Source organism: Epinephelus moara, chromosome 4, assembly GCF_006386435.1.
Source record: "Epinephelus moara isolate mb chromosome 4, YSFRI_EMoa_1.0, whole genome shotgun sequence".
Lineage (NCBI taxonomy): Eukaryota > Metazoa > Chordata > Actinopteri > Perciformes > Serranidae > Epinephelus > Epinephelus moara.
In genome coordinates, this window is record NC_065509.1 from 11,853,902 (window position 1) to 11,880,151 (window position 26,250).

The 26,250-nt window shown below is 40.1% G+C and overlaps 1 non-coding gene across 1 annotated transcript; it reads left to right on the forward strand.

Moving 5' to 3' along the window:
- Window positions 1-1,657: 1,657 nt before the first annotated feature.
- trnap-agg (transfer RNA proline (anticodon AGG)) lies at window positions 1,658-1,729 on the forward strand. Its single transcript has one exon. It is a non-coding gene; the product is annotated as a tRNA-Pro (tRNA).
- Window positions 1,730-26,250: the final 24,521 nt, after the last annotated feature.

Sequence of the window (26,250 nt, forward strand, 5' to 3'; positions counted from 1 at the left end):
CGACATCTGGTTTATGAGCCTCGCCCGCTAGGTTCAATTTTGTGTGAATCTTTTGGAACCCGTGCCAACCAAGATTAGCCAGCGTACAGGCTGAAATGTTAAGCATTTGGTGGACCTTGCGGTGATGCTTTTTCTCATGATTTTCCCAACTCCGTCCAATAATCTTGGAACGTGTCCACATGAGACACCTGTGGCAATGAAACCTCAGTCATTTGATGACATGGCAAATTGAGTGTGGGTGGAAAGGATAGAAGCATCCTCCCACTTAGTCCCTCTACCTTATTTTTTCAGTATCGCTCCTGCTCTGCTCAGTGGTGCTTCACAAACTCTAGTCAAGGTAGTTAAAGTGAAATTTCGGTTCATTTCAAGCCATCTCCTATCGTCCTAAATTTGTTTCAAGTCACTAGTGACATAGAAATAATAGTTAGCTTGTTAGCCGTTAGCCTAGATACAGCCGTAGCGTCAGACCTTTTAAAACTTAATTGAACGGGCATCCTTTCAAGTGCAAAGTTAGTCCACCAAACGGAGGTATTCCTCTTCTGTGGGCATTGGGGTACAGCATTCACAGGTAACGTTACACCACCGATCTCCAGAGCTAAATCCTTCCAGCAGCTATTCCTCCTCTGTCGTCCTCTAACGTTACCTGATGTGTCTCTCTCTCCTCCTCCATTCTTCAATTTCACTAAGCTCTTCGTCAGTGTATTCTGGCTCAAATAAATAACGGCGGCCATCAGAAGAGGAATACCTCTGTTGCAAGTAATGGGACCGGTTGCAGCCTTAGCTAAATGGTAAACAACAAACATGGCACCACACCGGTAGGGTAAGACAACACGTTTACATGTCGTTTTCTATATGTTCTCTGACATTTATCCTAACGATGTGAGGCGGTCTTTGTGGAGAAAAAGCTTGTTAAGTGGACTAACTTTGCACTTGAAAGGATGCCCGTTCAATTAAGTTTTAACAGGTCTGACGCTACGGCTGTATCTAGGCTAACGGCTAACATGCTAACTATTATTTCTATGTCACTAGTCACTTGAAACAAATTTAGGATGATAGGAGACGGGTTGAAATAAACCGAAATTTCCCTTTAACTGTCAATGATTATTGCTCCTTCAACAGCAAGCAGTGTTGCCATCTAAATACCTTCAACCAATCAGACTTAAGAGCAAAGGTCAACATTTGACATTGCTTGAATGACAAGTGTTTTCAAAGTGAGAAGAAAAAGATGTTGAACTTGGCGATATTCTCCACTCCACAATGAATGCTTATGTCACTAAAGATACTTGTGGCAATGACTGCTTTGCCATCTTAAACCATGGCAATGTGAATATGGATTGAATTCAGCATGGAGCCATCCAAACATCCACTTGTCTTTTGCTTCACACAAGTCTATAACCCTTAAGTACACCAATAAGAGGTGCATGCAGTTGAGGACAACATCAGGTTCCCACATGAGTCCCTTCACTACGACATGATATCATACATTGCCAGATGGCAGTGGTGGGATTTGCACCCACGCCTACTGAGAGACTGGAGCCTTAATTCAGTGCCTTAGACCACACTACCTGCAAGGGCCTCATTCTCGTGTCTGGACCTGTTTCTTGCAGAGCGTAGAAGGCTTCTGCCAGGATGGCACAGAATGAAATCTCTTGCCCTTGGCTCATTGGTCTAGAGGTATGATTCTCGCTTAGGGTGCGAGAGGCCCTGGGTTTAAATCCCAGATGAGCAGGAGAGCCACAGAAATGAATGTTTCCCCCTTTCTTTTCGGAGGAACTGTGCAGGAGAAGAACCTTGGGGTGCAGGAATAAAAACCTTGATCATGTGAGAGTTCAAATCCTGGAAAAGCCCAAGAAGGTCAAGGTCAAGGATTGCAGTGACGTACTTTACAGTGATTTTTCCAGTTCCATCCTGTGGAAGTGTCCACTTCGGCAAAGAACTCACTTGTCATCTGATAACATGGCAAATGGAGAAATGGAGAATTAATGAATGTAGGCATTGAGCCTTATTGGTGTTTAGTACTTCCATTGAGTTGATACAGCACATGATAATGGAAGATAAACAAGAGAGTACTATTGGGTAGTTGCAGATTTTTTTTTTTCCCCAAGGATGTTGTAAGCAGTGGTGGGATTTTAACCCGCACTTCCAGAGACTGGAGACTAAATCTAGTGCCTAAAGCCCCTTTTCCACTAAACACTTTTGGTATGGTACCTTTGACTGAAAGTAACCCTTCAGACATGGTACCTAGATCCTAGCATTTCCACTGCAAACAGCACCCTTAAATGTGGGCGGGATTGTTGTCACTTACTGCTCTGTCCAGCACTCACTCTATTACCTCATTACCGGTGACACAGATAGAAATCTGCACCTCGTTTATCGCCCACAGAACGAGGCTGCACGCCGACATTTTCAGAACAAAATAAAACGAGGCTGCACGCCGACATTTTCAGAACAAAATAAATTAGGCTGCAGGGAGAGTCTCTCTCCATGGGACACTTAAAAATAATGGGTTTGTGTACTTAGTCCCTCTCAGGCAAGCTCAGGGGATTAGTGTTGCTGTAGCTCGACACTACGTGACCCTTTTTTTTCTCCAAGTGAGGATTAGAATATATGCAGTTCAAATAACCCGCCCGAAATTAATACTTACAAATGCTTGAAGATCCACTCAGTGTATGTCATATAAAAACTTAAGTAATGGTAAAAATTGTCATATGGAATATTTAAGGTGTGTTGATTGAGTCACATCATCAGCTCATGCATTTAGTAACATTATAAGTTAATATTCCACCTTAAAAATCCCGGCAGTCGACCTGGTGAGTGAAGTTATATTTTTCTCCGACTCCAGCTGCTGCAAGAGGCAGCAAAACATCCATATATTTTATAGTTACAGTCTACTAACAAAACTCTGCACAATATGACCAGTGGTTACATGAGCCTCAAAACCAGCCACAACTCAGCCCTGAGCAGAGTGACCATCCGCTACTGACCAGTCAACAGACTGCAGTGTTCACAGCTCCATCTTTTAGTATCAGATCTGTGTGCTTGGTACCCTAACAGAGGGGTGACCAAAAATGGGGACGGGACGCAATAGTTCCATTGGTATCATCCAGAGATGGGACCAAGTCACACATGTGCAAGTCTCAAGTAAGTCTCAAGTCTTAACCTTCAAGTCTCAAGTAAGTTACAAGTCATTTTTTCTTGGGCAAGTCAAGTCAAGTCAAGTCACAGGTTATGTCAAGTCAAGTCAAGTCAAGTCAAGTCAAGTCAAGTCCTGTAATAGGTCAAGTCAAGTCCAAGTCAAGTCACCTTATTATTGTAATTTTACCTGCAGAATCTGATCTTAATAAAGTGAAAAGACAAGATATAAGTAACTGTCAGTAAACATTGACTTCATCGCTGCAATGTTTACTTTGCAGGGACGACCCCCATGCGTGCGCGCATGCACACACACACACACTCACACCCACTAACCAAGGCAGCGGCCAAAATCACCCATTTAGCTCATTTAACCCTCTGTTGCTCATTCATAAAACGTACAGCCGGTCTTGTGATGAACCGGTCGGAATGTTCGCTCACGTTTTCTGGGGTTAATGTTAGCAAATATATTAAAAAACAATCGTACCATACTGTACTGCTCAGTGGAAACACAGCTTTAGACCACTCGGCCACACTACCTCATTTTACACTGTTGCTCCAGGTCTCCTTACTTGTGCTTAACAAACTCTAGTCAAGGTACTCAATTGTCAATGATTATTGTTCCTTCAACAGCAACCAGTGCTGCCATCTAAATACCTTCAACCAATCAGTAAGAGCAACATTTACCAGTTGACTTTGCTTGAATGACAAGTGTATGCAAAGTGAGAGGAATCCGATTTACTTTAGTGATGTTTTCCACTCTACAATGGATGCTTATTTCACTGTAGACTAGGGACTTTCCAGCTCCTTGTATTGCGTTGTTCCCTAGCTATGGGGTCAGATCAGTCTCATAATGAATGAACTCACGCAGGGTTTCTCACGAATACACATGCTCTGGTTCGCAGTTGTATTTCGGACTCACTAATGCACACGATCTGTTTCGCAAATGCACACGCTCTGGTTCACAAATATAATGTTTATGCAAACTTGTAATATAAATTCGGAAACGCCAATGATCTGTTTCGCAAATGTACACGCTCTGGTTCACAAATAAAAACTTTCATGCAAACTTGTAATATAAATTCCGAAATGCACACACTCTGCTTCACAAATATTATTTTGAGGCACACTTGTAATATAAATTCACAGATCATGCGAATTGCTGAATGAGCATTTACAAACTGCTTCTCATTTGTGAACCTCTCTACATTTGTGAGAGAAATCTGTGTGGTGAATTTTGAGACTCCCCTGACGTCGCAGGTCAGCGAACGTCACCATTGGCTGATAAATCTGTCAATCAAATTTATGATTCTGATTGAAGGATTCATCAGTCAATCAGGTGTGTTCGCTTTCAGCCAATCATATGGCTCCTTACATAGGGTGTATTCATAGTTTATGTTCATTCAAACATGTTACTTTGCTAAGCAGAACGCTTCAACTCATTATAATTCAATAACATTGCATGATTTACAACGAGGGGATAATAAGATAAATGTGTTACTTACAGGTTGAGATTGATCCATGTCTCTTCCACCATTTGAACACTGCAGTAGCTTAGTAGCTCTGCGATTGGTTTAAAAGTGTGGAGAAAATGTAAGGAGCCATACGATTGGCTGAAAGCGAACGCACCTGATTAACTGATGAATCTGTCAATCAAAATCATAAATTTTATTGACAGATTTATCAGCCAATGGTGACGTTCGTTGACCTGCAACGTCAGGTGGAGTCTCAAAATTCACCAAACAGATTTCTCTCACAAATGTAGAGAGGTTCACAAATGAGAAGCAGTTTGTAAATGCACATTCAGCGATTCGCATGATCTGTGAATTTATTTTACAAGTGTGCCTCAAAATAATATTTGTGAAGCAGAGCATGTGCATTTCTGAATTTATATTACAAGTTTGCATAAAAATTATATTTGTGAACCAGAGTGTGTGCATTTGCGAAACAGATCGTGTGCATTCGTGAGTCCAAAATACAACTGTGAACCAGAGCATGTGCACTTTACAACTGACTTCCGGTGGCATTGTAAATTGATGCACGTTTTGCACCATTAAAAAACACCATCACCAAGAAAGTTGCTTATAGTGATGGCAACAGTGTCTAATGCCAAAATCACTTATGAAGTCGCAGTATTTGACAACATGGGAACAGAGCATAGTATTGTGTTGTATCGATACAGACTCCAACTGTTTATTTTCCATTATATAAATTGATAATATTACAAATATCAATAAAACTTTTTGAAGCCTACTAGAATATATAATCGATATTTTTTCTGCCCACTAGATACAATTTGCTGCAATAAAAATGATTGAAGGGGGATGAACAGACTGAAAACTTTCTTATCTTATTAGATATACAGATGCTGACAAACTTTTGTTGTGGGGACATAATTTGCAGAGGTAATAAATTGTAATATATTGCAAGATATGTTATAGCAATATAAAATACATATCGCAAAACACTTAAAAATCGCCATAATGTTGTATTGTGACTTAAGTATCCTGATAATATTGTAGCCCAGGGCTTCTGGTGATTCCCACCCCTGCTTTCTAATGGTAAAAGGTATAATACTGCAGATTGCCAGTTCATGAATGGTCGTTTGTAGGAGTTGCCTGTTTGATTCAGCTTCAAGTCTATTCGGTATCAGAATCAGACTCACTTTGGCTGAGTATGTGTACAAATACAGGCAATTTGACTCTTTTTTTTCTTCTTGTTTTCAGAAAGAACAAGGACCACAAAGCTGAACAAATAAAGTTCTTTAGTAGACAGGACTATAATGTGCACATAAACGTGAAAAAACCCAACAAACAACAGGTAGGTAGCAGTAAGGACAAATACAAAAACAATGTGTACAAGTTGAGTGATTCTGGAAGTTGTAAATTACTTAATCAATGCAAAGACATATGGGTGGCTTCTTAATTTATCATGACTTCATAATTTGGACTTGATTGGAGAAATTGATTTCAACTTTTTTTTCTTTTTGTACAGTTCGAAAACAATGCTGTAGATAAGAGGTTATCAAACTGTGATGGCCCAGAGAGAGAAATGTATGGCAAAGAGACTATGTAAGGTGAAAGAGACAAGTGCATGACAGTGTTCTAGAAATAACAGGAAGCTAGTTTTTGTAATTTGGCCCCTGATTTGGTGTGACTCACACCAAGATAAGGGAATACATGACACTAACACGCCATTCTCTAGTGGATCCTCTAGCGGCTCTATTACACACTTTAGCATCATACTGGGTAGAACACCCATGAATCTGCTCAAAAAAAAAAAAAAAAAAATCAAAGGAAGTAAGACAAACCTTTTAACTCCAGGACATTCCTAAGAATCATCACACTTTAAAGTTTTCTTTAGTATCAAAGTAAACCAGTGAAAGTTGTTTGTATGTTCATGGGTACATCCCAAAGATGAACTGCTAATAGTTAATTCAGAATGCTTTCAATGACACTTATTTGCCTACATGTAAACAATTTTAGGGTGAAAATTATGTTAAAATGGTAAATGGATCTGCATTTGTATAGTGCCTTTCTAGTCTTCCGACCACTCAAAGCGTTTTTTACAATACAAGCCACATTCCCCCATTCACAGACATTCATACACTGGTGGCTGAGGCTACCATACAAGGTGTCACCTGCTACTCAGTTTTTAACACACTCACACACCAGTGGAACAGCCATTGGGAGCAATTTGGGGTTCAGTATCTTGCTCAAGGATACTTCGACATCCGGATTGGAGGAGCCAGGGATTGAACTGCTTATCTTCTGATTAGTGTTCTACCTCCTGAGCCATAGCCACCCCAGAAATAGTTGAAATATTTGGTGGACTTGGTGATTTTATAATATCAGTGCACATCATGGCGTTGGGGCATTTGCATAGCCCATACAGAAGTGCCAAAAACTGCAGTTCATCGAATGGCCCCTTGAGGTTGGCTCCATAACAGAGTAAATCCCCATAGACCCCCATGTTAAGATGCCCAAATATACAGCAGAAATAAAGATGTTTACAGCCTTGTACAAAAAAACTGATTTCATCTCTATAACTAATTACCCTCCTCATGACAACTGTACGGGGTGTTTCTATAACTCAACCATTTACATTTTATTAAGGCTCTAAGTAATGCATGTTCAAGGGAGGGACTACTTGCCTGATAGGCTGTCTGTGAGGTGTCACTGCAATCTGTGAATCAGATCCACCCCTCGTAACACAAAGTAGCATCCAACGAGCTGACGTGTATCTGCAATGACTCGCACCAAGACACTGCCAGTATGCGGGCTTACATAGAAAGCATGGGTTCAGGCATTTTGTCACAGGATACTTCCTTGATCAATGTTTTCCATCAGCACATCAGACAAATCTGCAAATATTATTTTTATTTGGTTATTCCAACAGTAATGAGGCAACTAAAGTGTGGTTAAGATAATAATAAGTATGAGGCAGGATGTGATCAAAGGACTACGAGCAAGTGCATTACACATTTTTTAACACTCCAACATGCATGTCATTGTGGTATATGACTGTCAAACTAGTTCCTGTTTTACTAATAATTACTCCCTGCATATCTCACTTGAATGTGACCATAGATTGCAGGCATAGATTGAAATGCTTACAGTGTATTTCTGGCCAGTTACATATAGACACCCCTGACTTGTGAAACTGTATATCCTCTGAATAATAACTGATTATTGAACTTAGTGCTGCAAATGTGATGGATTTTGATCTTACCGAACAACTCTCTTTGTCTTCATTACACTGATGGATGCACAGTGTCTATCTTCATTTCCACAGAAGGTAAACATTATCATTTTTGAGTGTTTGTCCTCAAAGAACCCCTCACCACCACCACCACCACCACCACCACCACCACCACCGCCGCCGTCACATATCAGCACAAACCAAACAGTTTTATCTGTGATGTCCTGCGATTTAAAACGATAACTGTTTTCAACTTGAATAGAGCCTGCCTCTAATTAAATTCCCACAAATTTGAAAGGTTAAACAATTACGACTAAAGGGTTTGCGGCAGTGGTGCTTAATGATGCATTGTGGCTGGCACATTTACATACTTTCATATAAACAAGCACATTTACATACATTAAGACAATAACATTTATAAAGGGTGTTTCATTTAACATTTATTGCTAATTATAGTAATTTATAGGGTGTAGCACAAGACGCATTCATGTACATTAAATTATACATCAAATTACAAAATTAATGGAATTTAATAAGATGAGATATAATGCATATTGTATACACAATTCCATTATGTTTTGATATAGACAGTTTTCTATTCATTTTGTGTGTAACCCTTGTGGTGTTGTTTTGTAATTTTGTAAATGATGTCCGTTGTTTGTACTAGCTACTGCAAAGACACAGAGAAGAGAGCCAACCACAGAAACACAAACCTTTAAAAAATAATCTCCACAAGCCAAAACACATCATAGCTCTGGACTCAGTTTGACTGAAATGATGTGTGTGTAGTACGCAACATTCAAACACCACAGACATGAGCCCATGGCAACTATATAAAGAAGACTAGAGCAACACTATTCCTTATTACACTCCCGAAAACAAAATTTTTAGCTGGGTGGAAAGTTGATAACTAAATAAAATCGACTAAAAACAAAAGCAAAATGAGAAATAGTGCAAACAAAATACAAAACAAAATAGTGCAAGTTAAAACATAGGGCTTAGATATGAAAATAAATTTATGGTAGGCAGTAGAAATGATTAAACTGAATGTAAACAGGAATGTAGTAAATGTTATATGCATATTTAGAAGTAATAAATACATACAGAGGTGTACACAGTTGTAAAACAGTAAGTTAAGTATATAAAGGTAAAGTAGTAAAGTAGTAAAGTTTCAGGGGCTGAAGAGTTCAAATGTCTCATGGCCTGTGGGATAAAGCTGTCCCTGAGCCTGCTGGTGCAGTATCTTCTGCCAGACGGCAGCAGGCAGAACAGTTTGTGGCTGGGGTGATTAGAGTATCTGATTATCCTGTTGGCCTTCTTCCTTTACCTTTGGGTGTAAAGGGTCCTCCAATGATGGCAGCTTTGTCCTGGTGTTGTGCCGAGCAGTTCTATCCACTTTCTGTAGAGCTTTAGTTTAGGGCAGTGCTAGCGTAATACCAGGCTGTGGCGCAGCCGGTCAGGATTCTGTTGAGATTGCACAGAAGAGTTGCTGTCTTGTAGTCTTTGTGATGATGTCAGTGTGGTGAAACCAGGTTAGGTTCTAACTAATGCAGATGAGATGTATACATTGTCTTAGCACTGCTGGTTTTCCTCTTGTAGTCTGTGATGGTTTGTAGTTTACAACACGTTTCTGGTGTTGGAGCCCCGTTACTTAGACTCTACTTTGTCCTTGTACCGTCTCTCTCTTTTTTTTTTTCTTTCTTTTTTTTTTTAACTTCCAATAGCTCTCTGGAGTGCATACCTGGATGTTCTGTACTCATCCAACTCACCTGAGTTTCAAGCATCAGTTTGGGCTTTAAGTTTGACACAGACTTCACCATTAACCCAGGGCCTCTGATTATTGAATGTCTAGACAGTACTCCTTACGAAAACGTCATCGATGCATTTGACAGTGTAGCCAGTGATCCATGTACGCGTCTATCTTGTTGACATCCTGGGACACATACCACTCTGTAGTGCTGAAGCAGTGAAGTAGAGCTGAGTCGCACCAACACCTGCCTATAGGCAAGCAGAAGCGGAACTGAGACATGATATGATTGCCAAAGGGAGGGCAAGGGAGTGCCTTATATCCTTCCCAGAAAGACGTGTAAATATGGTTGAGCGTGATTCCTCCATGCTTAGGACAGCTGATGTGTTGGTAGTATCTCCGCAGGACTTGAAGCAGGTTCCAGCGGTGAGGTCTGCCTTGTTGGTAACTCCATACAGCTCATCCAGTGTGTGGTTTTTGTGTGGCGGGATATACACTGCTGCGAGAACAACCGTTGAAAACTTCTTCAGGAGACAATAAGGGCAACATCTGATAATAAGGTGCTCTACATTTAGAGGCCAGTGGAAATTATCTTCGGAGTATCACTTGTTTTTGAACATGAAGCGGACGCCTCCCCCTGCGCTTCCTCAATGTTATCATCCAGTCCTGGAGATGAAAAGCGAGTCCCCTTTGGAACAATGACTGAGTCCGGGACACAGGGATCAAGCCAAGTCTCCGTGAAAATGCTGACTTTGTAGATTAATGTCTGGTTGAAAAGCCATCCTGCTCCTGAGTTCATCCAGCTTAATATTTGGTGTAGAAGAGGTTGGTTTTCACGTTTCCTCAACCTGACCCTCATTTGCATTGTCTCTTCCATTTTCCAGGTATGGCAACATGTCATCCCAACTATAGATATTACCCATTGTTTGTTGGCCAACAATCTAATGTACAGAAGTTGTTTTGAATCATTTCGTATGATTGGGCTCACTTTAGTGGTGCACATGTTCTGAAGAGTAAGAAATAAGTAACAAATTAAGCAAAATAAAACAACAAAAAGAGCAAAGTTGAGAAGGGGTTTGAGACATGGCAGCCATTCTCGGTACTATCTTAGAGGAAACTTTCTTCTTTCCATTTGCAGACTAACAGAAAAACTTGTTCAACCTAATCGCCAGAATAAATGTTGGCACTGTATGTTTTTGTAAACCTTAGCGACTGGTTGCTACAAAACAAGTTTTGCTAAAAATCCGCTGGAAACGCAGTGATGACTGGCAACAAACTTGTTTTTTGTTGTTGGTCTCAAACAGTGGTCTGCAGCTTGGCAGGAGTCTCGCCTTGACAACCTTGATAACATGCTGGATTTCAGAATTCTGACAAGCTAGTCTTGGCATGATATCCTAAGATTAGCAGGATGCTAGCTGTAGGATGGCTGTATTTTTTGTTAACTTCTTGTTGCTGATACAAGAAGTCAGGAGGTCACTGAGTCATTGGGATTCATCCTCTGATGACCATGAATGTTAATGTGTCCAATAGTTTTTTTTTTAAATGCCTCACTCTATACCAGCTAACAGTAGCTGTTCACTGTTAAAAGGACAGGGCACAACTGTGTCAGGATCTAATCTGCTAACATCACCAAAAACAAAGCTGACAAACAGCAGACACACAGAGCCTCAGTGAATTAGATCTCATGTAACTCAAAACACATGTCAAAGTTACTGATGGAACGTTCTCAAGCTGGACAGGAATACATCTTCAAAGGTTGTTATTGCAACTGTTAAACTGTCATACATTGTCAGTCCTTTTAAGAAAAGCTTTGTCAATCAGTTTGACATACAGAGGAAAATGAAAAGTCTTCAGTCAAAAGAAGTGACAATCAATCAAAATATAAAGTAAGAGTGGGCTATGTGCCTAAAAAAAAGTGTTATTTATATATATGTATTTTGAAGGCTACTGAAAACCTCCACATAAAAGCTGACAACCTGTCACTTTTTATTTATCTTGCATCAACTTACAGTCGTAATATATACAACAAATATCATATTTACCAGTTGGACAGTATTCTCCAAATGTATGCTCTGATGGTTTTATTTTATTGGAAATTTACACTTTCCAGCCCATTAAACATATTTATTTACAGTCTAATATAATTGTACACAGACCTTTTCTATTTATGTTGGCCCTGTTCAAAGGCCTTACCCTGTCATGTTTTCACAGTGATGCTGTAAAATAAAAGAGCCTTTAAACCATTTAAGGAACACATGTACACATAAATAACACAGCAATCAAAGTAAAGGAGGCCTTTTGCTACACATTGTAAGACCTTATCGTTCTCATTATAAAAAGGATATTGGTTTTGTACTACATACAGTTTTGTTGTGGCGTCCATTCAAAATAAAATACAACCTCTTTTGTCTGAGCCACAAAAACAGTAATGAAACAAATAATGACTGAAAACCTGAAACACATCAGAGTGAACCAGTATAAATGATCAGACTATAAAACGGACGTGCATAAACTTAAAGATTACTTTTTGTGTCATCTTAAAATACACACAAACAAATTTGTCATGACATTTCCATTTTTATCCATGAGTCAGGGGTAATTTTGTCAAACAGATTCTCACTTCTGTTGAAAATGAGTCATACCTCTGTAGACAAACAACACATTTACTGTATTAAATCCCCTTATTATATCCTCACAGTTGAATGTTATTTGGTTAAGAGAAGATAAAGACTAGGATCCACTGAGAAATTGCCACATTTGCTCAAAACAAAAGCTTTCAAGCCATTACCAATCTAAAAGTGATATTTTCCTTCAAACAAAAGTGAAACAGGGTGAGATACTATAATATAAATCCCAAGGAAGACTATTATGAAGCTTGAAATAAAGAGTAATATTTTCATTCTGAGTACTTACTTCACCACTGAACACGATGCTAACTATGAAACAAGAATCCCTTATAGCAGAATTAAAAAATTCACCCATCTCTTACCACAAATGAGACAAGAATTATCTAGCTAGCTACCTCACGTTCTCTCCGCCTCACTCAGCACCACTGTGTACTGCTTCGCAAGGAGGAGAGCAGGCAGGAGCTCAAGAAATAGACCGTCGGTTCGGCAGCTGTAGTGGCTCAAATTTGCCCAGCACAACCCCACCAGCACTGGATGTCACAGTGAGCTGGTGGCCAGCAGCAGCATGGGGTGTAACCTGTGTAACAGCAGCAACATAAAGTTTGCTGATCTGGTGGGGGTGTCAGGGCTGGAACCCTGAACCTGGAATTTGAGCTGGCTGGATTCAGGTTGCTGCAAAAACTGACTCTGGATCAGTCTTCGGAGCTGCTGTCTGCGCTCCTCCTTGTGAGATGGTCTGTAGCAACAGGGAGTTAGGTGGAGACACATTGTGATTGGAGGCGTTAGCTAACATTAGCTACATAAATGTGAATTTAAAGCCACAGCCATGAGCCTTTAGCTCCCTTTGGCTCCAGTTAGGAGAAGGATAAACTGTTAGCAAGGTTTTCTTTCCATCTCTGAAATTCTTTGACAATATTGAGACATGTTTTTATCGTGTTCATTACCACACCCTGTTTTAGTTTCTCTTTTTGATGAGTCTATCTTCCTTTTTCATTTGCTTTGCTGTATAGGCAGTTGTTGCCAGTAGCAACTCTTTATGCAGGATTCTCTGCCGTTGAATCAGGCTTTCACTGAAGGGACATGCACGCACATCTGCATTTGTCAAACAGCCAATGGGAGCACCCTCTCTCTTGAACGACCTGTGATTTTCTCCTGTCAAGGCCTAGATTTTGTAAAGCCTGAAAACAGAGCCAAGAGGAGTCTAGTTTTCTCTCAGTGCACAATAGGCTTAAAGATTATCATGGAATTTTTGACCAGTGATGCTAAGAATAACCTGCCGACCCCAGCTTTAATGCTAAATTAAAATTCAATATGTATACATTAATAATCCCCTTAAAACTCCATTAAAAACACCTTAATGTCATCAGTGCTATTGGGATAATAAATATGGTATAAAAAATAAATTAATGTGGCAGAAGACACATTTTTTTCTTGTTTGCTTCAAACTCTTGCATGATCTTACCTTGCATTGCAGTATTTCCTACAGTAACTTTCATTTAATCCTGTAACCAGTTCAGATGACACAGTTCCCTGTGGACGGGAGGGATGTGAACTCACCACCAGATGCATTAAATTCTCCTGAGGATTAGGAACCAATATACCATCATCATATCCAATATCCTGCCTGGATGCTCACACCCAACAGACATGTCAGGTCCTAGTGTGCTCTTTCTCTCTCTCTCTCTCACTCTCTCTCTCTCTCACACACACACACACACACACACACACACGCGCACGCACACACACACACACACACACAGAGTTATCCGCTCTCTTGCACATAGACATTTTTACTAACATAGCCACCTTTAGCCTGAAGCATTTCAGAATGTTTAAGTGAGTTTGACTGTAAATGATCCCGCTCAATAAGCATTCTATTTTGAAGGATGGCCTCAAACACACTGCAACATGTTGCAATATTTATCAGGCATTACCTACAACCACATGTTTAATTCATCCATCAATACAATCGCTCGAAAGCAATGTTTGTCTTGTATATTTATAACCACCACCAATGTATTCACTCACCCAAATTTAGAATGCTTAACGTTCTCTCCTTTGCCAGGAGCGCATGGTTCATGGTAGTTGGAAATTACATGCACATAAACCATGAAACTTTAATGGACACTCACATACAAATGAACACACCTGTACCCTGAAGCTTAATTGAATCCATTCCATGACTCCTCATCTGTGCGCTTTGGCAGCGTGTTGTCAAAAAACATTAATCTATATGGGTAGACAGCCAAGCATCTTTAATAGAATTGTGCAGGCGATGATTTGAAACAGAGGCCTCTGACGTACTCTCTAAATTAACACCAAGACAGTCAAAACATCATGTTAATGTAAAAGAGCTGATGGGCACAATAACATAGCTAGACCTGACCGGAATGTGCTGCTTTGTATAATAAAACAAGTTAAAAAGAAAGAAAGACACCAAAGACAGAAATCTAGTGATGAAGTTAAACAGAGAGGAACAGTTTAGAAATCGAATTTTACACATTTATCATGATTCTAAAAGTGCGGAAAAAGATCCCTAAATTAACTGACAGCGAACAACTTAAATCAGATTGACAGTTACTTTCTGGAAAATCCAAAGTAATGCCTATTTATAGCCTATTTTCTTTACCTAATGGAAAACCTTAAAATTGTGGGATATTGTCAGTCTTTATTGGGTTGCCAAAGTCAACTCCACAAACTCACAAACATCCAACACATGGATACACAGTTCATTTCTTTGATCTAATGGCATATTTTTTTCTACACAAGCAAAGAGTACTATATTTATAAATTCAATGGCCTGTCCATGAGCCCCCATAAGGGTTTATTTGATGAGTTTTTTCAGACAAAAAAACAAACAAATAAAAAGTTGTTACGCAGTTGTGATGCATAATTTTAATCCCCAGATCAATATTATCCAGACAGAAACACTGCTGACACAGGTCTCACACTCCAAAGGTCTAGATAATAAATCCAGCAAATGTGTAGTCCAAACACATTATTACATCCATAAATATCCACAAACTGCCATTGCATCATTTCAAACGTTCATATTTCTCCACATATTATCCATAATTTGTCTGTTCTGTATGTAAACAGCTGACTGCTCATATATCAAAATGGAGGGTAACTCCTGACCTTTTCATTGACACCTAACTTGAGGCAATAGGAGCTTCATATGCTGTTGCTATGGCCTCAATAGCCAACAAGGGCCTTTGTAGAAATAGTGTGAATTTCTCACACTTCCTGCTTTATAGCCAATCTATAGACAGTGATTCACCCAATAGCTTATGGGTCTTGTAGTCAGTGACACTCTGGAGCTCCACAGGAAAGTTTGAACTCTTTACAGGCACCACTGACTGTTATAAATGTGCATAAATGATAAACAAGTGCCTCCTCTGTTGTCTTAAGGGGAAGAAAATCATTAATTTTGGTTCTCTTACATTTCTGTCTGTTTTGATTTATTTTTCACTCAGCACCTGGACAAAACCTTAGAAAATAAGTTAAATGTTTATTTTCTTTGATACTGTTATCTACTTTGAATTTTAACTTGGTGAGGCTTCATGATATGGTCCCATTGTGTATTCCAGCAAATACTTCCCATCTTCTAGTCACATGCAGCATCTTTTGTCGAGAAAAATATTCAAGCAAAGATTAAAAAAAACAACAACATAAACTTATTTAACTCAATGGCAGAAGCACTTAGAGTGCTGTTAGGGGGAAAACCTTTCAAATGAGACCATGCATGTACATGTAATTAAAATGGAACAAGAACATCTTTAAGTTTACTTTGGTTATGCCTTGGACATAAGGTGATTTTTTTCAGGATGCTTTAAACGTGCACTACATATATTCAGTTCACTTTACTCATACTCATTATATTATTTAAAAAAAATAAGTCCATAAAATTGCTGGATTTGTATATTTAATTAATTTTTAGAATTAATTAATTTCTTAACTTTTTTTTCCATGAAATATTTATTCATTATTAATGTACATTTAGCCACATATGTATGGGCCTCTTTATTCTGTTTCTTTTGTTATTTTTGAATTTTATTGTTTTTATTATTTGACTTTTGTTATTCTTATTAATTCTTATTTGTGTGTTTAAGTTGATCATTTTGTAATAGTTTGCACCTGTAAAAGTCAAAACTTGCAATGCCAGACCTCTTGTTCACCTGTAAGACTGTGCTGCTGTGCAGGTGATCCACACAGTCCGCAACAATTATTGTGTAGATACGTACTTGCACAAGTTGCTCTTTTGGTGGGGAAGGTGTTGCATTGCTCTCTATTACTGTAGTGAGTGCTGTAGACTGAAGTACAAGCACACAGGAAGGCCACTGCAACAGAAGAAAGCAGGAAAATATGAACATGGCAGTTCTTTGTCAAAACTTTTACAGTGGCTGTTTCAGTATTGTACAGTATGGGTGCTGTTTTCTACTTGATGCCTTCTTCTTCTTCTTGTCTTTATAATTATGTCAGGTATCTGTATCTGATATGCGTTCCTTTTGGAAGTAATTGGGTCTGCTCTCATAGACCAACTAGCTGTAGCACAACTTGAGCCAGAATCACATTTTTGCCATATTATGATTTTTATTTTTTTCCTGGCAGAGCTGTCTATGAAAGGCACAGTGAGGGAGGCAGGAGTAAATGGGAACAAAGACAAAGCGATAGCAGTGATGGAAGGAGAGGTGGTAAAGGTTGAGGGAATGACTAAGAGAGAACGCAGATAGAGGGAAAGAGAGGGATGAGCAGAGGGGAGATTACGTCGCAGGGGGTTCAACTTTCTGTCACCTCAAATGGAGATAAATGATTAGCCCCGATGGGTGAAAATGAATGGATGGATGGAAAGAGAGACAGAGAGAGAGGGGGAGTGAGTGCAGGAGATAACTAAATGGATGGGCAGGGGTTAAATGAATGATGGAAGTGAAGTAAAGAGGCAGGCAGTGAGGGATGGGAAGGTAGCAGAGAGGAATAAGATGACTTGGTCTGCATGCAAATGAGGCAGGTGTCATATACTACGGCAGGATGTGAGTAGGTGCCAGTGTAGCAGAGGGCATTCAGGGATGTGTTAAGTATACTCACCTTTTTCTCTGGGGCATAATGGAAAAGCATGGATGAGTAAGCCTCTGCCAATGATCTGCTCAGGGTTTGTGGTTATCTATGTGCTGTAGCACCAGATCCTAACCACTACCTAAGCACCCTTGTGGAGGTCTCTGCATCGTCAGACCCACAATGTACAGTTTAAAGAAAAAAAAAAGTATCAAAGTTAATGCATCACAATCAGAGACAGTCTTTTCCATTCCACATTATCTTCTTCCTTGTCAAAACCTGGTGCCTACATTACCCACAATGCAACTCAACCATTGACAGTTTGGTTGAAGGTTTGGTAGTGTTATACTAATGAAGACACAAGCTGCTAGCCCTATACAGAGATGAGGAGTGCCCACTGAGGTCTGGTGTCTGTACATTGCATTGTGGGACTATAATCAAATCAGTTGATGTCAAACGGTCTTAGAACCTCTGCTAGGGTTCTTGATGTCTTGGCACAGACATTTCCAGTCGCCCCTCTGTCTGTTCCACTACATTTGTGCTAGATTTATGCTCATAGTCTATTCCGCAAGTGTTGGTGGTGCTTTTTGTGGCTGGTATTAGACAGTGGTGGTGTGTGGCTGCAAGACACTTTAAGGATTTGGAAACCAACTCTCCAGTCTGTAAACTTGCCTCCTGTTGACTTCTCCTAGCTGGTCAGGTAGAGGTTTCAAATGTTATCATCAGTAAGCATAAAGGAAAAGATGGAGGAGATGGCACCTGCTGAGCTATCATCCAGCTAGCCATTGTGCAAGTGTCAGATAATAAAGTGGACAACCTCCGTGCCTGCATCAGTCTTCAACAAGAACTGTAATATCCTTTGCTTCACCAAAACTTGGCTAAATACTGGAATACTGGACAGCATCATTCAGCCAGGTGACTCTTTTTCTATATGCTGATCTGATCAGAGGACTCTGGCAGGAGAAGGGGAGGAGGGACTGGTGTGACAGTGGGAGTGTAAGGTGCTGTCCTGTTCCTGCTTGACCATACGGGGAAAAAACATTCTGGATCACTGCTATACACCATTCAAAGGTGGCTGTGGTATGGAGTTGCTTCCCATGTTCGGGAGGAGCAACAATTTGGCAATCTTGTTGAGGTCAAGATATGTGAACAAACTACGTTGCATGCCCCCAGTGACACGGGAGACAGAGCTAGTCAGAGCAGAGTGGACACCACCATCAACATCACAAATGACATCAATGATGATGTCATCACATTTCCCTGGAGTTGTACCTTGTATGATTGATTGATTGATTCTGATATACCTGTCTGTCTCTTGTCTTGCATGTCTTGCCTTCAAACCTAATATATTTTAGAGAACTCTTTTTTCCCTTTTTACAGGTTATGTCATATAAAGGTCACATAACTTCACTTATATCACCTTTTGCGTGTGCCATTTTGTATTCCCATACATCTCAGGGTGAAGTGCTTCTTAGTGGCTATAGAGGAGAGCTGTGGCAGATCTGTCAAGTGCACTTGGAACAATTTCAGCATCAAAAATACCACAAACTTGGTGCCTAACTGTTATAGCTTTTTCAGCAAGCCATAAAAAATGACACACCATACTACATTGAGAAAGACATCAAAACAGTAAAGTCAGGAATTCCTGGAAAAAACAGAACACAATTTATATTGCTTGTTTTGCTGCAGTTGGCAGCTGGTCCTTGAGATGTTTAACATGAAGCCACTGATGATTAATTCATCTAAAATCCCCTCGGATCGGTATTGTCTGAACAGGCCTCATAACCCCAATTCAGACAGCGGGTGGCCTTGTCAGTGTGTTGAAGTCATTTCATTCAAGTTCCAATCACGTCGTTGGTGACGCCATTGCGAGACAAAAGAGTGAAGTCTTTCCTGAGAAGAATACACAATTTCATCTCATTGTCTTGAAAAGATTGTCTCATCTGATGTTCCCTCATAGTCAAGTCTTAGATTAAAACCTGAAGGTCATTATGGAATACAAATGCTCTCGTCATTTCTTTCAGGTTATTATGCCAAGTCAGGAGCTGATCCCAAACAAGTCAGAGATTTACACTCATTGATACATCCAGGCTGCTGTGACAGGTTCGGCTTTTGTCATCACTGTTACCAAAGACTCCTTTGTACAATTTTACTTCTACAAACATAGCTGCAAATTTGCGATAATTCAAACAGATTCTCCCTGGTTAAATGACCAATAGCAACAATCGCTGTATGTAAACAGATTGAAAAGCTGATTTTTAAAAAAAAAAAAAGTTTTGTTTCATTCACACCTTCCCAATAAAGAAAGCCTAAGTGAAACAGAAAGGTCCAGCTTCTGTTCAAAAAAGCAAAACTAACAATGACATTTAAAAAAACAACAAACAAAAAAAACAGCCGTGAAACATAACATTTGTCAACAATATGTCTTAGGGTTAGCTCCACATCTGGATAAGTCAAACATTACAAACTTGACATAGAGGTCACTTGAGCGGCTGCAGCTTCAGACACGTCTGTAGGGACGGCAGGGCAGGGACGGCTGAATAGACGGCAAAGATTCCAGCTAGAAAGTTAAAAAGATGACATTAAAAGAGAATATTGGTGGAAATCATGGCCAATTAAAGGAAAAAACAAACCAATGTTGTCTCTGATAAATGCCAAGAGTGGTGCTTTGACTTTGCTAATGTCAGCATCCTAAAGGCCCTGATACACCAAGCTGACCAGTGGCCGTCGGTCAATGTTGGGCCGTTGGTGAATGTCTGTCGCCTTAGTCACCCTGGTGTGTCCTGCGCTGTTGGCCTTGAGATCAAAACAAACTTGTTACATAAGATAAGATTTTTCTTTTCTTCAAACATTGAGCTCTTTAGCGGAAACATTTAGTGATGGTTTGTTATTGTTCATTGGCGCACGGAAAATATGCTTTGTACTTTTAGCATCGGATCATGTTGGTTATGTGCTAACTGGCTAATAAGCGTCAACACAGTCCTCCGGTTTACCGTAATGAATGACGGATACAGACAACCACCCTCTGCTGTTGTAGCAACATTTATTCCTCAAACACATGTGCAGAAGGTGTGTGCTGGATGGCCAACAGCAGTAGCCTTTGTGGTTTGTGCATGTGCAACTTTTTGGCCAGGACACAGGCCATGTGAGGCAAAAAAAACAGTCCACTTTCATTGCTGCTAGTTTTTGATGTTGATTTGTTGTGTTTGAGTCTTGACATGCTCATCATGGCAATGTTAAAGGGGAACTCCACCAATTGTACACCTTAAAGTCTGTTTTCAAGTGTTGGGGAGAACTACTGCATGTGTAAAAAAAAAAAGATGTCTACAGAGGGAGCTATGTGAAATTTCTTCAAGTGATGCCATTTGAGTTTTTGTCAGTTGGGGCTCAAGACTACAAGTTTGAGAATGAAAATATCTCTTGAGTGTGGGGTTACAAAGAATTGAGCTCACCAGACCTCTTTAGTCCACTCCTCATCTCTGCTTGAGGCTAGAGGCTTGAGGCTACTTTTGCTGCTCCTAGCATAATCTCTATTAACAGATATTTACATATGTATGCAAAATATATGCAGGCAATGGGATACAATTTTGATATTGGAAGTGTTCTGGTTTCAGTTTGTAGTCCAGGTAGTATTAAGAAACACACTGAGCGGTAGTCCATGTGGAAAAGCGGAATTCATTGACCGAAATGAAATCTCAAAACCCATCAGCTATCATCTGATGTTGATTTAGTTTAATGTTAGCTTTGTTGTAATATGCATTCATATTCAGATATCCGTTTATAGAGATTAGGAAGAGGAAGTCTTGGCCCTGATGTCTGCTGGCTACTCAAAATATTGGCAACTGCCCCTCAAAGATTTATCACTGTCGGACTGATAATGGCTGTGGCTTAGAAGGTAGAGTGGGTCGTGTTCGATCCCTGGTTTCTCCAGTCCACATGTCAAAGTATCCTTGGGCACGATCCTGAACCCCAAATTGCTCCAGATGACTGTTCCATCCGTTTGTGAGTGCGTGTGAATGGTTTCTAAGTAGCAGGTGGCACCTTGTATGGTACCCTCTGCCACCAGTCTGTGAATGTGTGTGTGTGTGTGAATAAATGGGTGAATGTGACATGTAGTGTAAAAAAAAAAAACACTTTGAGTGGTCGGAAGACTAGGTCCAGTTCTGTGATTACGACTATCATGACGCACCCAATTCTCTGACTGACCTCTTAGCGGACTGGATGTATTGTGGGTAATGTAGGGACCAGGTTTTGACAGGGAAGAATGATGTGTGGAATAAGGAGACAATATCTCCAATTTAAGCATGTAAGCATGCCAATATTTACCAATAAGCACTGAATGAAAAGTGCAGCTGAGGCTCATGGGAATGTCTTTTGTATTTCATGTACTTATTGTCACTGACTTAAGTATTGGACAAATTAAACTCTGACCCAATAATAATGCTAGAGGTAAAAACCAAGGATTACCAAAGTCAATAGGATTAATGTTTGACAAAAAATGTGATGGTAGTCCATCCAATAAATATTTCAGTCTTGACCAAAGCGGTGGACTGACTGACATGGACACTAGCAAGATAAATAAATGTTTTGACGACGGATCACTGGGTCTTTAAATTTGATCTCAGTCCATTAAGAAATCTTTCACCCACTATTTGTAAATGACACTGCATACTTTCTAGTACATCAGAATTTCCATTAGTTTAATTTAGTAAGCTTTTTGTACTATACAAAATGTAAAAACACTTGTTGCTAACCACTATTATACAGTTGGAGAGAAAGCAGTGCTGTATTTCAAGAGGTCTTCCAAACAGTGTGTCTATGTGCTGATTTCTAGTGAAGGGAGAGAAAATAAACCATTCTTAGGACACACTCAAGGACCCTCAAGTGTCCCAGACCATCACTTGAAGAGCCCTGGGCTATTTTGGAAGTTCTGTCTGTCTCCAGGGATGAAGTCTACAATGGCATCAGTTAAACCTTCCCCAGACAGACGCTAGATTTTACTGCATTACTGCTGTATTAGAGCTATAAATCAGCCTCGCTGTGGCTGATAGATACAGGCAACAACTCTCTCTCCTCCTTCGTTAGACAGAGTGTAATATTTATTTTATTGCACGTTTGTACTGGAGTTATAAATCCAGCTCAGTGAAGTGAGATGAAATACAAGACAGGGCCAAGAGGAGGATATTGCCCTCTTATAAATCCTCATTTCAAAGAACATGTAAAAATGCCAAATCACCTGTGTGTGTCACCCTCACTCAATCTCTAGTCTTTCATTTCCTCCCTAATTCTTGAGTTTCTGTGTCCTTTACTATTTCTGTCAGAGTTAATTCCCATTTAGCTGTCAAGTAAATTAGAAACATTTCAAATGTTGCAAAATAAACTGCAAATTTCCATCTGTTGGTTGGAGGAAAATAAACAAGTTTAATGAACTTCTAAAGAAACAAATCAAGCATAAAATGTATTAAGTTTTGCCGGAATTGTTTTAGTACTGTGCAGGTGGTTTCTTGTATCCATTGGCAGCCACATTAGTCCATAAAAGACAGCACGACAGACCTTTACAAGCACTTCAGGGCTCATATTTAAAAGCGCCGCAGAGTAGAAAACAGTCTTAAATGGCCAACATTTCACAGAGTGAAGATCTCGGGACTGGGAGCATTTCAATATATTTCTAATTTTTCATATATATATTTTTTGACTGACCTTATGCATGATGCAAGAAGCATAATGCACTCTCTACTAAATCCTAGGTCCTTGCAAACTTATGTTCATGCTAAAGCATTAATTAAGCTTTTATAGCCCTTACATCACACACATTATCTGTTTTATAGTGGAGGTGCCTTGCCTCACCTAAAATAAAGATCATCTTCATTAATGTCAGAAGAAATTATTACATATTTATTCATTACATAAGTCTTCTTAAGCTTCTGGGAAATGGTGGCACCTCATCACACAACAAAAGCCGTGTATTTAATAACTGAAGCCATGTTTAAACTGTCATCTAGCAACAACACTGATAGCAAAATGAGCTGCACCACAGCCAATCTGATTCAGCTCAGCAAGTAATGATGATCGTTAATATGTTGTAGGTTTGCTTGTAATAATTAATCAGAGCATGTTGGTGAGAAAAGCAGGGCTGTGAAACTTGAGAACAGATACAAACATGAGAATTTTGGCTATATCGATAGGCCCGAACAACCACAGATCCATCCAAAGTTTTGCCTGAAATGGCTTCCAAAGTTTCCCAATAACATACCTCCATCAAGCCAGAGTGTCTGGAATATTTACACTGTATTTGCAGCCTTTAAAACCAACAATAAACATTTTCCATGGCAGTTTTTTTGACCTGTCAAAGCAGAAAAAGCGTAGGTGAAACAAATTTTACTAATGATGTCTCAGCTCCATCAAGTGTCACAGTAAGCTATGCCAGTGAGCCAGGCAAAGCAAACAATAGCAATAGCAGCCAATGATAATAGTGCACTAGCCCCATTTTCTCCTGGTTACCCAAGCCATGTGCTGTTTTTTCTTTTTTGTTTTGTTTTTGTTTTTACAAGGACAAAATCTTGCAGTGACGTGTGTCCATATGCTATTAAAATCATCAAATTATGTTAATAGGAGGTGCACTTGAAAAGTGAAATCATCATAGCATGATTCCTATAGAAGGGATTCTGAAATGCATGATACATATGAGCCCTGCAGTATTTTACAAGACTTTGAAGCATGCATCAGGCTATCCTTTCCTTTGTCGTATTCTCTCTCTTCCCTCTCCAACTCTTTCCTTCATCCCTCTTTGTTCCTCCTGCGCTTCCCTAAAGCTCAGAGGTATGCTTTGGAAAACAAATATCTCAGAGGCCTGCACACTTCTCTTCAAAGAGAAACTCTAACGCAGCTCTTAGTTGAGCATCATCATGTCTTTCTTTTTATCTGTTTGGATCTATATAATTTTCCACCATCCCTCACTCTCTACCTCCATCCTTCCGTCCCTTTTTCCCTTCCCCCCTGAAGTGTGGAAGTGATGCCTTTGAAAACAAATATCCCAGAGCTCCACTTAGTTCTCCTCTCTCCAAAGGAAAAAGATCCTTCAATAATGATGTCAGATCATCTGCTGTTTGGGGAACGAGGGGAACTAACGGTGTACAAAAGAGAAAGTGATGAAAAGATGGAATTGATTGAGAGAGTGAGACAGTAAGAGAGAGAGGCAGGAAGACAAATATGTAGAATGAGAGAGAAACTCTCGCAGGCTTCGGAACCATCTGTTTTATGAAGCAAATTTACTTACATACTTCCCCTCGAGGACTGGTTTATGTGCGCACACTAGCAAAAGGGCCACCAGCTGTGTGTGACGGTGTGTGTTTAGATGGGGATATTCTTTGTGTCACACCGTTGGGTCCTCCATCCCTGTTTCCAGCTGACATCAACCTGATCGTTCATTAAGGACTAATGCAACAGAACACGGCCTCACATCCTGAGAGTGAAGCTCAAAGCTTCACTTGGAATTAATGCAAAACACACTTGTCTCCTTAACCTATATCACAAACACAGAAGAAGAAGATCACAGCTCCTGTTGAGCCAATTATACTTATCTGGCCACTTATAATTGCCTTCTAAACACAAAATCCCCATCAAAGAATTAAACAGTTAGGTTTTTGCTTTTCTCTGTCTTTTCTATTGGGCCATAGTCATGCTCTTGCAATCATTTTCCTCTCCAAGTGTTACCTCCCTATATAATAGCACTGACATAAAGTTGTACGGTTTAGTCACAACTGCCAAACCATTTTAGTTCTAAAAGGTTTCAGTACTCAACATTTAATATTTGTTGAGCACAAGAAAATAGAAAACCAACAAATCAGCATCTAACATTAATGACCCACCTAAAGTACATCACACGCCCCGTGCTAGGCCTCCCTGCAGTTTCATGTCAGTGGATGATGCAGTTAACATGGGACTGCACGGCACCCTGCAACACCACGACTCCCCAGGGACATTATGCAAGGATCTTGTTTGTAGACTTCAGTCTGGCATTCAACACCATCATCCAGAAGTCCTTCACTCTAAACTATACCAGGTCACTGTGCCAGCCCCCACGTCACAGTGGATCACAAACTTCTTGACAGACCGGAGACAGCAGGTGAGGCTGACGAAATTGACCTCAAGCACACAGACCATCAGCAGTGGCGTCCCCCAGGGACATGTGCTCTCCCCACTACTTTTAAGCCTCTACACCAATGACTGCACCTCTGGAGACCCATCTGTTAAAGTTTGCAAAGGACACAACGGTCAGTGGACTCTGCCAATATGGTGACAAATATATATATATGTTCCATACCTTCAACACTGTCTCGCATCACAATTCTAAACAACACTTGGTCTGCTGTGGAGACTTTTAGGTTTTTGGATCCGTCATCTCTCAGTGCCTAAAGTGGACACCCAACATAAACACCATCTGGAATAGGCCCAGCAAAGGAAGTACTTCCTGCGTCAGCTCAGGAAGTTCAACCTATCTGTCAAGAGCAGCTGATTCAATTCTATACTGCAATCATGTAGTCAGTTCTCTGTACGTCCCTAAGTCCCAAACAAGACAGGAACCAACTACAGTGGACAGACAGGACTTCCGAAAATATCACTGGTGCCAGCCTACCTTCCATCTAGGATTTATACACGTCCAGGAAACTGGCAGGTAACATCACTGCAGACCTTCACACCCTGAACATAGTCTGAGTGGGCGGAAGTTCGCTGCATAGATCAGCCTCTCATTGGGCAGAACGAGCCACCTACTGAAGCCCCGCCCTACCACCTCCAGTTGCAGCTTTCAACACGTCCTTTACTAACTTTTGTGGTGTTTGATCTTGCAAGGATGTAGCCATTTTTCTGCCATGGTTCGCATCCTGTAGGCGATATTTTTGTGGGCGTGTTACACCAAAACCTGTTTCCGCCTGGCAATATTTTTGCAAGCACACCGTTGCTGTGGCACCGCCCAGAACGATTGTGATTGGT